Here is a 13556-nt window from a genome sequence, read left to right on the forward strand (position 1 = left end):
ATCGATAGCTAAAATGCCGGGCAAATGTAGATTCAAACCTGCCTGGCAGGATTTTGATGTTTATAAATGGTTTTGCCAGACCAATCCAGGGATGTAGTAAACTCAGTTTACGCTCCTTTTTATTTGTGAAATAGCGTTTACTCACCTTTTCTATTTGGTTAATTATCGTTGACCCACTTATTATTGCGTTCCCAGCTTTGATCAACGCTTAGAAAGCTTCTTGATCCGAGTTCTAATCGCACCTACCTCTATGAATGAGTGCAATCATGAATGATTCATGTATGCTCATTATGTTCGCCTGCTCCCACGGATTTGCTGCCTTAGCAGCGCATTCACTCACCACTCTGACGAATGGGAAACTCCGCCCATGACATCTACCTCAGCAAGTGGCAGAGAGATGTCGCTGACAGTGGGATTTTTTTTTTTTTTACATCCCTCGACTCGTGCCAACACACATCCCCCAAACAAAAACCCCCTGACTCTCGGAGAATGAGTGTACAACTGGTAAATATACAGTGGGGGAAAAAAAGTATTTAGTCAGCCACCAATTGTGCAAGTACTCCCACTTAAAAAGATGAGAGAGGCCTGTAATTTTCATCATAGGTACACGTCAACTATAACAGACAAATTGAGAAAAAAAATTCCAGAAAATCACATTGTAGGATTTTTTATGAATTTATTTGCAAATTATGGTGGAAAATAAGTATTTGGTCAATAACAAAAGTTTCTCAATACTTTGTTATATACCCTTTGTTGGCAATGACACAGGTCAAACGTTTTCTGTAAGTCTTAACAAGGTTTTCACACACTGTTGCTGGTATTTTGGCCCATTCCTCCATGCAGATCTCCTCTAGAGCAGTGATGTTTTGGGGCTGTCGCTGGGCAACACGGACTTTCAACTCCCTCCAAAGATTTTCTATGGGGTTGAGATCTGGATACTGGCTAGGCCACTCCAGGACCTTGAAATGCTTCTTACGAAGCCACTCCTTCGTTGCCCGGGCGGTGTGTTTGGGATCATTGTCATGCTGAAAGACCCAGCCACGTTTCATCTTCAATGCCCTTGCTGATGGAAGGAGGTTTTCACTCAAAATCTCACGATACATGGCCCCATTCATTATTTCCTTTACACGGATCAGTCGTCCTGGTCCCTTTGCAGAAAAACAGCCCCAAAGCATGATGTTTCCACCCCCATGCTTCACAGTAGGTATGGTGTTCTTTGGCTGCAACTCTGCATTCTTTGTCCTCCAAACACGACGAGTTGAGTTTTTACCAAAAAGTTATATTTTGGTTTCATCTGACATTCTCCCAATCATTTTACATTTACATTTTAGTCATTTAGCAGACGCTCTTATCCAGAGCAACTTACAGTTAGTGAATACATATTTTCTTTATACTGGCCCCCCGTGGGAATTGAACCCACAACCCTGGCGTTGCAAACGCCATGCTCTATCAACTGAGCTACATCCCTGCCGGCCATTCCCTCCCCTACCCTGGACAACGCTGGGCCAATTGTGCACCGCCCATGAGTCTCCCGGTCGTGGCCGGCTGCGACAGAGCCTGGATTCGAACCAGGATCTCTAGTGGCACAGTTAGCACTGCGATGCAGTGCCTTAGACCACTGCGCCACTCAGGAGTCAATCCTCTTCTGGATCTTCCAAATGCACTCCAGCAAACTTCAGACGGGCCTGGACATGTACTGGCTTAAGTAGGGGGACACGTCTAGCACTGCAGGATTTGAGTCCCTGGCGGTGTAGTGTGTTACTGATGGTAGGCTTTGTTACTTTGGTCCCAGCTCTCTGCAGGTCATTCACTAGGTCCCCCGTGTGGTTCTGGGATTTTTGCTCACCGTTCTTGTGATCATTTTGACCCCACGGGGTGAGATCTTGCGTGGAGCCCCAGATCGAGGGATATTATCAGTGGTCTTGTATGTCTTCCATTTCCTAATAATTGCTCCCACAGTTGATTTCTTCAAACCAAGCTGCTTACCTATTGCAGATTCAGTCTTCCCAGCCTGGTGCAGGTCTACAATTTTGTTTCTGGTGTCCTTTGACAGCTCTTTGGTCTTGGCCATAGTGGAGTTTGGAGTGTGACTGTTTGAGGTTGTGGACAGGTGTCTTTTATACTGATAACAAGTTCAAACAGGTGCCATTAATACAGGTAACGAGTGGAGGACAGAGGAGCCTCTTAAAGAAGAAGTTACAGGTCTGTGAGAGCCAGAAATCTTGCTTGTTTGTAGGTGACCAAATACATATTTTCCACCATAATTTGCAAATAAATTCATAAAAAATCCTACAATGTGATTTTCTGGAAAAAATAATCTAAATTTGTCTGTCATAGTTGACGTGTACCTATGATGAAAATTACAGGCCTCTCTCATCTTTTTAAGTGGGAGAACTTGCACAATTGGTGGCTGACTAAATACTTTTTTTCCCCCACTGTATTTGTTACACTGAATGTTATCAGATCTTCAACCAAAACCTAATATTAGATAAAGGGAACATGAGTGAACAACAACATTTGTATACTTATTTCATTGATTTACTTAGCAAAGTTATGCAACACCCAATGCCCCTGTGTGAAAAAGTAATTACCCCATTACACTCAATAACTGGTTGCACCACCTTTAGCTGCAATGACTGCAACCAAACGCTTTCTTGTAGTTGTTGATTAGTCTCACATCGCTGTGGAGAAATTTTGGCACACTCTTCCATGCAGAACTGCTTTAAGTCAGAAACATTTGTGGGTTTTCGAGCATGAACTGCTTGTTTCAGGTCTGCTTCAACACGTGTCAAACCCATTCCATGGAGGGCAGAGTTTCTGCGGGTTTTCGCTCCTCCCTTGTACTTGATTGATGAATTAAGATCAATAATTAGTAAGGAACTCCCCTCACCTGGTTGTATAGATCTTCATTTAAAGGAAAAACCAAAAACCCACAGACACTCTGCCCTCCGTGGAATGAGTTTGACACCCCTGTGCTACATCATCTCCATTGGGTTTAGTTCTGGACTTTGACTAGGCCATTCCAAAAGGGTATATTTGTTGCTTTTCAGCCATTCTGATGTAGAATTGCTTGTGTGTTTTGGATCATTGTCTTGCTGCATGACCCAGCTGCGGTTCAGCTTCAGCTCATGGACAAAGGAGCAAAGAAAAAAAGGGGACAAATACTTTTTCACAGCACTGTATGAATTTTCATATTTGTACTGTGTACTTGTGTCCTCAAAAGTGACTACACCTCTGCAATTTATAATTGTATTTTACCAGAATGGCAGTATAAGCATTACTAGGTATTGTTTATGGCCCTCTCATGATAAATAATTTTGGGTATGTCTATTTAGGTATGTCTATTTGGGTGGAAATCTACATTTTCACATTACATTTAACTGCTTTAAGGATGTTTTTATTAATATATTAACTCTCCACAGATTTTCCCTAATACGTTCCTTAAGGATGCCACTCCCCTTACTGAAAAAACAGGCTTCTGTCAAACATTTCTGTCAAAGCTTTGGTCAATTTGTCACAAATTTGCAGCAAGCTCATATTTTTTAACATGCTAATAATTTTTGGGGCAAACTGTTGTGGTAAATTTGCGGTAACTTCTGAACTTTTGGGAACAATTCTGGGAAACTCAGTATGAATATGCAAATTAGATCACATAACTTGAAATTAACTTATTTCTCAGAGAAAAAAACTAAACAACATGTCTTAACAGAAAAATAAACTTGAAATCATCAGCACGGTAATGAAGAAAATAGCAAAAACTTCACAACAATGCTTAAACCATGTTAGAGGATGACTTTTGAGGTCTGGGGAAAATCTAAGAAACATTGATTTTGAGTGTAGTTGCCCTTGAGAGCATGCCCTGCACTGTTGTTTGGTTAGCGGGTTTTCTGTAGTTCAGTAAGTAGCGCACATGTGATGTGATTCAGCCACCAAGGGAATGGGTGGAGTAAAAGGCCAGCAACACTCCGTATTATTCAGAGCCCCGTGAAATGACACCTATATTTACATTCTACAGACCCTAATCAAATCAAATCAAATTTTATTGGTCACATGCGCCGAATACAACAGGTGCAGACATTACAGTGAAATGCTTACTTACAGCCCTTAACCAACAGTGCATTTATTTTAAACAAAAAAAGTAAGAATAAAACAACAAAAAAAGTGTTGAGAAAAAAAGAGCAGAAGTGAAATAAAGTGACAGTAGGGAGGCTATATATACAGTAAAATAAAGTGACAGTAGGGAGGCTATATATACAGGGGGGTACCGTTGCAGAGTCAATGTGCGGGGGCACCGGCTAGTTGAGGTAGTTGAGGTAATATGTACATGTGGGTAGAGTTAAAGTGACTATGCATAAATACTTAACAGAGTAGCAGCAGCGTAAAAAGGATGGGGTGGGGGGGCAGTGCAAATAGTCCGGGTAGCCATGATTAGCTGTTCAGGAGTCTTATGGCTTGGGGGTAGAAGCTGTTGAGAAGTCTTTTGGACCTAGACTTGGCACTCCGGTACCGCTTGCCGTGCGGTAGCAGAGAGAACAGTCTATGACTAGGGTGGCTGGAGTCTTTGACAATTTTGAGGGCCTTCCTCTGACACCGCCTGGTATAGAGGTCCTGGATGGCAGGGAGCTTTGCCCCAGTGATGTACTGGGCCGTACGCACTACCCTCTGTAGTGCCTTGCGGTCAGAGGCCAAACAGTTGCCATACCAGGCGGTGATGCAACCAGTCAGGATGCTCTCGATGGTGCAGCTGTAGAATTTTTTGAGGATCTGAGGACCCATGCCAAATCTTTTTAGTCTCCTGAGGGGGAATAGGCTTTGTCGTGCCCTCTTCACGACTGTCTTGGTGTGTTTGGACCATGATAGTTCGTTGGTGATGTGGACACCAAGGAACTTGAAGCTCTCAACCTGTTCCACTACAGCCCCGTCGATGAGAATGGGGGCGTGCTCAGTCCTCTTTTTTTTCCTGTAGTCCACAATCATCTCCTTTGTCTTGGTCACGTTGAGGGAGAGGTTGTTGTCCTGGCACCACACGGCCAGATCTCTGACCTCCTCCCTATAGGCTGTCTCATCGTTGTCGGTGATCAGGCCTACCACTGTTGTGTCGTCGGCAAACTTAATGATGGTGTTGGAGTCGTGCCTGGCCATGCAGTCATGGGTGAACAGAGAGTACAGGAGGGGACTGAGCACGCACCCCTGAGGGGCCCCCGTGTTGAGGATCAGTGTGGCAGATGTGTTGTTACCTACCCTTACCACCTGGGGGCGGCCCGTCAGGAAGTCTAGGATCCAGTTGCGGAGGGAGGTGTTTAGTCCCAGGATCCTTAGCTTAGTGATGAGTTTAGAGGGCACTATGGTGTTGAATGCTGAGCTGTAGTCAATGAATAGCATTCTCACGTAGGTGTTCCTCTTGTCCAGGTGGGAAAGGGCAGTGTGGAGTGCGATAGAGATTGCATCATCTGTGGATCTGTTGGGGCGGTATGCAAATTGGAGTGGGTCTAGGGTTTCTGGGATTATGCTGTTGATGTGAGCCATGACCAGTCTTTCAAAGCACTTCATGGCTACAGACGTCAGTGCTACGGGTCGGTAGTCATTTAGGCAGGTTATCTTAGAGTTCTTGGGCACGGGGACTATGGTGGTCTGCTTGAAACATGTTGGTATTACAGACTCAGTCAGGGACATGTTGAAAATGTCAGTGAAGACACTTGCCAGTTGGTCAGCACATGCTCGGAGTACACGTCCTGGTAATCCGTCTGGCCCTGCGGCCTTGTGAATGTTGACCTGTTTAAAAGTCTTACTCACATCGGCTACAGAGAGCGTGATCACATAGTCATCTGGAACAGCTGGTGCTCTCATGCATGCTTCAGTGTTGCTTGCCTCGAAGCGAGCATAGAAGTGGTTTAGCTCGTCTGGTAGGCTTGTGTCACTGGGCAGCTCGCGGCTGTGCTTCCCTTTGTAGTCTGTAATAGTTTTCAAGCCCTGCCACATCCGACGAGCGTCAGAGCCAGTGTAGTATGATTCAATCTTAGACCTGTATTGACTCTTTGCCTGTTTGATGGTTCGTCGGAGGTCATAGCGGGATTTCTTATAAGCGTCCGGGTTAGAGTCCCGTTCCTTGAAAGCGGCAGCTCTACCCTTTAGCTCAGTGCGGATGTTTCCTGTAATCCATGGCTTCTGGTTGGGGTATGTACGTACGGTCACTGTGGGGACGACATCATCGATGCACTTATTGATGAAGCCAGTGACTGATGTGGTGTACTCCTCAATGCTGTCTGAAGAATCCCGGAACATGTTCCAGTCTGTGCTAGCAAAACAGTCCTGTAGCTTAGCATCTGCGTCATCTGACCACTTTTTTATTAACCGAATCACTGGTGCTTCCTGCTTCAGTTTTTGCTTATAAGCAGGAATCAGGAGGATAGAGTTATGGTCAGATTTGCCAAATGGAGGGCGAGGGAGAGCTTTGTATGCGTCTCTGTGTGTGGAGTAAAGGTGGTCTAGAGTTTTTTTCCCTCTGGTTGCACATTTAACAACCCTACTGAGTATTCCCTACAATACTCTTACAGTGGCACCCAGTATAGTTCTCACACCAAGCCAATATGTATTCCATATACAGTGATTCGCATTGGGGGGGCATTTATTTGACCTTGGAACATGTCTTAAAACCCAAATTTTATGCAAATGACACTTCAATATGAACAAAACAAATATGAATCATTGTTAATGTTTACACAGTTATTTTTCATACATCATGAATGGTTGACATTTTCCTACTGTAACGTGGGGGACTTTTATTTTAAACATTTCAGAAATTCCGTGACCCAGGAAGTACTTTTTTGTGTTGCTGACGAGACACTGATCATGTGATGAATTTGCAAATCAAATGCCCACTTGTGCTGCCAATGGACAGCGACAAACAAGTAAGTTAACCTTTATTTATTGTAATTTAAATGAGTTTGTAGTAGATAAGTGTTCAGTTAGATTACATTCTGTAGCTACCTCAATCGTTATTTCAACCAGCAGGCTCAGATAAATACAAATCACCCTAGATACAACCATGTCTCATAGTCACGTCATGAGATTTGTAAATGAAAGAGGAATATAATAATATGAATTGAATGGAGTTTCCCATCTTCCCATTTAGAGTTTCTGGTGCAGCACAGAAATGCCCTTATCCAGATGGTTTGACAAAGGCATCTTCTAACAGACCTGCTAACTTTCTTTGTTGTTACTTTAAGGTTGGAACCAACATGCAGTACCTCCAGCAGGAAAAGAGGCAATAACCATTCGTCCGCGAGCTCAGGAACAAGCTACATTATTCACAGCCCTATGTAATTTTCAATGGAATTGAATGTTGAATTTCTAATAATTAGTATTGCTTACATTTCAGAACATACATCACAGCACGTCAGAGAATTGTCCGCAATGTACAAGAATATATACTTTTTTTAAACAACACATTGAAACAAATCCCTATTTTCTAAGTATGTATTATTTCATAATAAGATTTCATAAAGTATGATTGATTAAATTATTTCATGAACCAAACAGTCCAAACATCAGAATAAAGCCTCAGCTGAACTTTATGTGCACACTCAGATTGCAATCTCATAAAAACAAAGCATGCGTGCGTGTGACAATGTGTTTCTGAAGTGGTTTTAACTCAGATCTGTCATCAGACAGTGCCAGTGCAAATCAATAGATATTCACATTCACTGACACACTTCAGCTATCTTAGGTGACAGCACATACAAATCACACTGCTTTGCCATACAATAATGGTCTACATTTGGGTCGTATCAAAACATTGTTACACAGAGAACAAGTGCAAAATATAACGTTTGAAGGTCACTCTACTAAGGACATGGACTAATGACTGTCATTACTTAAGTAATAACTATACTTAATTCAAAAAGCACTTTTCACAGTTCCCGAAATATAACATTTGTATTTAAAATAAATTGTTGTAATAGAATGAAAGTATAGCGGAATGCGCTTCAGCCCAGCTTGAACAACAAATGTCATTATATATTAATCATACAAATATACAAAGATGTATGTGCAACAGTAGTTGAACTAAAGGCAAACAAGCACATTCGCTACAGTAGGCAAAAAGCAGGCACAAAAACAAACAGTCAATTTAACAGGGCTATAAATAGTGCCTTAAGAGCATATTAGCATTGCAATATGATGGGGAAGGGTAAAGGGGATGCCTAGTCAGTCGCAAAACTGAATGCATTCTACTGAAATGTGTCTACTGCATTTAACCCAACCCCTCTGAATCAGAGAAACACTCATGGCTTATCCATCCATTGATCTATTAATTCTAACTACATATAAGAGCTGCCCCCTTCTATTACAATTGCTGGATTTTAGAATCCAAACAATGAAATGTTCTCAATCCCTGAGGAAAAAGAAAACATTTCAGAGAACCAATCAAACCCTGTCGCACAATTTATGAGCAAATATGGTATTATCAAACAGCCTCCTTTCCAGACCATTGTGGTCACAACTCTCCCTGCGCTGAGTCACATAGGTCGTGTCAGCCAGGCTATTTAATCAAAGCAAACAGAATAAAATTAAAGTCTAATGTTTTCGTAAACAATTTAACCCACCATGCCTGGAGTATTCAGCAGACGCGGATACTCTTGGACTATCTCAGCTGTCTTGGCCCCATTCTGTCTGGTCAACTGAGCCCTCTGGATCGTGGTCTATTTTGTGTACTCCGCAACTTGGTTTTCCCGGCCAGATGTTGTTGTTCAGCCACTACACTTATCCACCATTGTTCAGTGGTACCTGTGGTAAATTCAATTGACCAAGATGAAACTCCTTGGCCTGAATGCCAAGCGTCATGTCTGGAGGAAACCTGGCACCATCCCTACGGTGAAGCATGGTGGTGGCAGCATCATGCTGTGAGGATGTTTTTCAGCGGTAGGGACTGAGAGACTAGTCAGGATCGAGGGAAAGGTGAATGGAGCAAAGTACAGAGAGATTCCTTGATGAAAACCTGCTCCAGACCGCTCAGGACCTCAGACTGGGACGAAGTTTCACCTTCCAACAGGACAACGATCCTAAGCACACAGCCAAGACAACGCAGGAGTGGCTTCAGGACAAGTCTCTGAATGTCCTTGAGTTGCCCAGCCAGAGCCCGGACATGAACCCGATCTAACATCTCTGGAGAGACCTGAAAACTGTTTTTGATTTGTCATTATAGGGTATTGTGTGTAGATTGATGAGGAAAAAACTATTTAATCAATTTTAGAATAAGGCTGTAACGTAACAAAATGTGGAAAAAGTCAAGGGGTCTGAATACTTTCCGAATGCACTGTAATAGGACTTGAAACACACATCCAGTGCCCCAAGCAATGTACCTTGCTCCAATGCCTCTTCACTAATGACTGTAAACACCTGTGAGCAGTCCCCAAGAGCCAACACAAATGGGTAGGTTCTGGTCACCTTCGCCTGGCGCAGGTACTCAACCATGTTGGTCCCAACCTGTTAGATAGAAATCATTCGATTTTAGAATATGAGGACTTGTGCAAAGCATGGAGGCACACTGACAATGCCATCACACACACTTTATTTTGTATATTTTATAGCCATTTACATCAATATAAACACACAATCCCTGTTTGATGCCTACATCTTCCATTCATTTGGGGCTGAGGCTCATAGGTTCATTTACACAACAATGTCTTGGAGTGTGCAGTTAACCAATTTTGGAATGCTGTTCCTTTCATTCAAGGTTTACAAATGTTATCTAATTTCCTCATCAATCTCCCTATGCCTATCCACTATTTAAACTTACAGGCTGCAAGTCAATGAAGGTCTTTCTGGACTCTTCAAAGGTGGGTCAGAATGTCTTCCTGACAATCTTGTAGACTGGTGTTGGCAGGACCACTGGCAGAAGTCTTAAAGCGATGTTACTTATTAGTCAATAACTTGATTGTTTCAAGCAAAAAATAAATGAGCATCTGAGGCAGGGTCATTTCAAACTATACCTGCACTTCGAAGAGAAGATCTTGGGCCTGCTTTTCTCAGCTGGCAAAGCAAAAATGTTTGTCCTTGATGACCGCGATCGAGTTCTCAGTTTCCCCAAGCAGTCTGGGTTTAAAATTGAGAGGTCCTGGGCAATCTGTAGTAAAGCAGACAAACAATTGCTTTTCCATTGCAGTTAATAATTAGTCTGGCTAACACCTAATTCTCGAAGTCCTCCTGACCTCAGTCTGGAATGGCTCTTTGATGATGCCGGCACAATGTGTCAATAATGAAGGGGGCTGTGCTTTTACTGGTTGGCTCTCCTCTGTGTTTTTCTCCCTCAAACACCCACAAACACAGCCACACTCAGCCCCTGAGTGCTGCCCCCTTCTATTACAATTGCTGGATTTTAAAATCCAAACAATGAAATGTTCTCAATCCCTGAGGAAAAAGAAAACATTTCAGAGAACCAATCAAACCCTGTCGCACAATTTATGAGCAAATATGGTATTATCAAACAGCCTCCTTTCCAGACCATTGTGGTCACAACTCTCCCTGCGCTGAGTCACATAGGTCGTGTCAGCCAGGCTATTTAATCAAAGCAAACAGAATAAAATTAAAGTCTAATGTTTTCGTAAACAATTTAACCCACCATGCCTGGAGTATTCAGCAGACGCGGATACTCTTGGACTATCTCAGCTGTCTTGGCCCCATTCTGTCTGGTCAACTGAGCCCTCTGGATCGTGGTCTATTTTGTGTACTCCGCAACTTGGTTTGCCCGGCCAGATGTTGTTGTTCAGCCACTTGGTCATCTGGGCTGCCCTCTCACATTTGACTCTGTTGTGAATACAAAGTATTCAATGAATTATAAATTCCTTTTAACAATCAATTTTCAAACTACACAAATCTTTCAACATGTACCTGGCAAGACCCGTGTTTCCCCCCCCCCCACTCTCAAAAAGGAATTTCGCAGGTTTACTTACCCTCAAACTTTGGAAGCAAAGAGGCCAGGTTCCACTCATTCAACCCATCCTTTACAAAGCTGTCCATTGGCCTTGACCTCTGCATTTAAGTACAGAAGTAAAGAAATGTTAGAAACATAGCTAGTTAGCTATACCTGCAGTCATTTGCTGTCACGAACTCGGATACCTCCTGCGCCTCAACCTGTTCTTTTGGCCTGTTGTTTCCGAAGTGTTACTTTTTTTAAAGTGTTTGTGTCAACAACTGATAGCTAGGTAGCTAGCTAGGTTGCAATGGAACCTGCTTCGCCTGGAATGGCTAACGAAAGTTTCCAGCGCTGTAGAAACTGTGTTTATTACGCTCCTGTCCGGGACAATATTGACAATCCAGAGTTCCAATGCGGCAATTGTTTGCTAACGGAGGATTACGGGAACGAGGTGGCTATGCTTAGCAAGCAAATCTCAATTCTGCGCGAATTTATGGGGAAAATACAAACTGGAACTTTCTCGTTCTCAATTCCTATGGCAGGACGCCGCTCGGGCCTGATGGATGTTTCCCCGCCTTGTCATCTGTCCCTATCCGAATGGCCTGTGCTACCTGGAACTTTCCTGCCAAGGAAGTCGTCTCCATCTGCCTTTCCTCCTCCATCCTGTAGTGAAGTAGACAGAGAACAGCAAGAAGATTGTTCCAATCAGCGCTGGTCCCATGTCACAAGACGTGGAAACCAAAGGCAGCGGCATGCTGCTAAGCGGACGGGAGTATTGGCGAGAGGTTCAGAGCAGATTGACATAGGGAATAGATTCGATGCACTGGTGCCTGATCTACCTACCATCGCTGGGATTGCCTGTGTCTGCGACGGCGGTGCTGACTCCAACTACGCGGCTCCTTTCCCTCTCTCTGGATCTGACGGGACACTGCCTGCTGTGGGAGGTCTGGACCTATCGCTGGGAGCAGCGGGTGTATGCTATCCTGCTCCTTGTGGGCCTGTGAAAGGTTCAACAAATTGTGTGAGGGGTAGGAATAGGTGGATTTCTCCATTCCCTTCTCCGGCCATTGTATTGGGCAGTTCAATGGTGAGAAATGTTTCATTCACTGGAGCAAAAACTTTGTTATCCAGGAGCATGAGTACAGGACATCAATAAGCTGCTCACAAACATTTTAAACCAGCATCAGGAAATTTAGTCTATCATAGTTCATTTGGGATTCAATGACATTATGAAGGGCAGCTCAGAACAGCTGAAGATGAATTTTAAAGAACTGATTGGGTCACTGCTTGACACCAACAAACATTCTATGATTTCTGGCCCTCTGCCCTCCCTAAATCGTGGCACTGAATGGTACAGCAGACTTTTAGCCCTCCATAACTGGCTACGAGACTATTGCAGCTCTGTGGGTGTGACATTTATTGACAATTTTGATACCTTTTGGAAACAAAGCTTGTATTATAGGTTGGGACCCACCCAAATCATTTGTGTTGCTGGATCCTTTCACAGCATTATGAGGCTGCGTTGAGACAATTACTTATCAATGACCCAAGCCCAGCTCATTTAATCCCTACCATTGTGTCACTGAGTTGTCATAATGCTTCAGCAAATGTACATTATCCTAGGGGCGTTGGAAGACACAATGTAAGTAACCTAATTGATGTCCCTCTTACTGCACCGAATGCCTCTACTGATCCCACAGCTATTGTATACAGCAATCATGTGCCTATGAACCAGGGTGATACTGTTAGCACTGAGGTGGTGTGCCCTAATAGGAAGTCCACTGTTTGCAGCTGACCCTGCACTAACATAAATAACATGAGCATGTCTACTTCTGCTAAGCTTCCCAGTAAAGCAATGAAAACAATCAAGCATCCCAGAAAAGTGCTAAAAATAGCTACGTTAACATATGTAGCTTAAAAAATAAGGCTCATGAAATCAATAATTTGCTAGTAACAGATGACATTCATATTCTGACAATCTCTGAAACTCACTTAGATAATACATTTGATGATACAGTGGTAGGAATACATGGTTATAACATCTAGAGAAATACAGAAATGCCAAAGGCGGAGGAGTTGCCATTTATATTCAGAACGACATTCCTGTAAAGCTTAGAGAGGATCTCATGTTAAATACTGTTGAAGTAAAATGGCTACAGGGTCATCTGCTTCACCTAAAGCCCATTCTGGTGGGAAGCTGCTATAGACCACAAAGTGCTAACAGTCAGTATCTGGGTAACTGTGTGAAATGCTTGATAATGTATGTGATATCAACAGAGGGGTCTATTTTCTGGGTGATTTAAATATTGACTGGCTTTCATCAGGCTGCCCACTCAAGAGAAAACTTCAAACTGTAACTAGTGTCTGCAAACTGGTTCAGGTAGTTACAAACAGCACAGGAATTAAATCATCAACATGTATTGATCACATCTTTCCTAATGCTGCAGAAATGTGCTTTAAATCAGTATCCAAATTCATCGGTGATCAAAATATAGTAGCCATATCTAGGAAAACCAAAGTTTCAAAGGCTGGGTCTAATATAGTGTATAAGAGGTCATACAATAAGTTTTGCAGGAATAAATTAGTCCTAAATATCTCTAAAACTAAAAGCATTGAATTTGGGACAAATAATTCACTAAACCAT

The 13556-nt window shown here is 42.9% G+C and overlaps 1 long non-coding RNA gene across 1 annotated transcript; it reads right to left on the reverse strand.

Moving 5' to 3' along the window:
- Positions 1-8769: 8769 nt before the first annotated feature.
- LOC311144277 lies at positions 8770-10154 on the reverse strand. Its single transcript, XR_014614496.1, has 3 exons — positions 9990-10154; positions 9797-9899; positions 8770-9483 (listed from the first exon to the last, which is right to left on the reverse strand). It is a non-coding gene; the product is annotated as an uncharacterized lncRNA (long non-coding RNA).
- Between the last annotated feature and the right edge of the window lie 3402 nt (positions 10155-13556).

Source organism: Coregonus lavaretus (genome assembly GCF_964263955.1).
Source record: "Coregonus lavaretus genome assembly, chromosome: 17".
Taxonomy (NCBI): Eukaryota; Metazoa; Chordata; class Actinopteri; order Salmoniformes; family Salmonidae; genus Coregonus; species Coregonus lavaretus.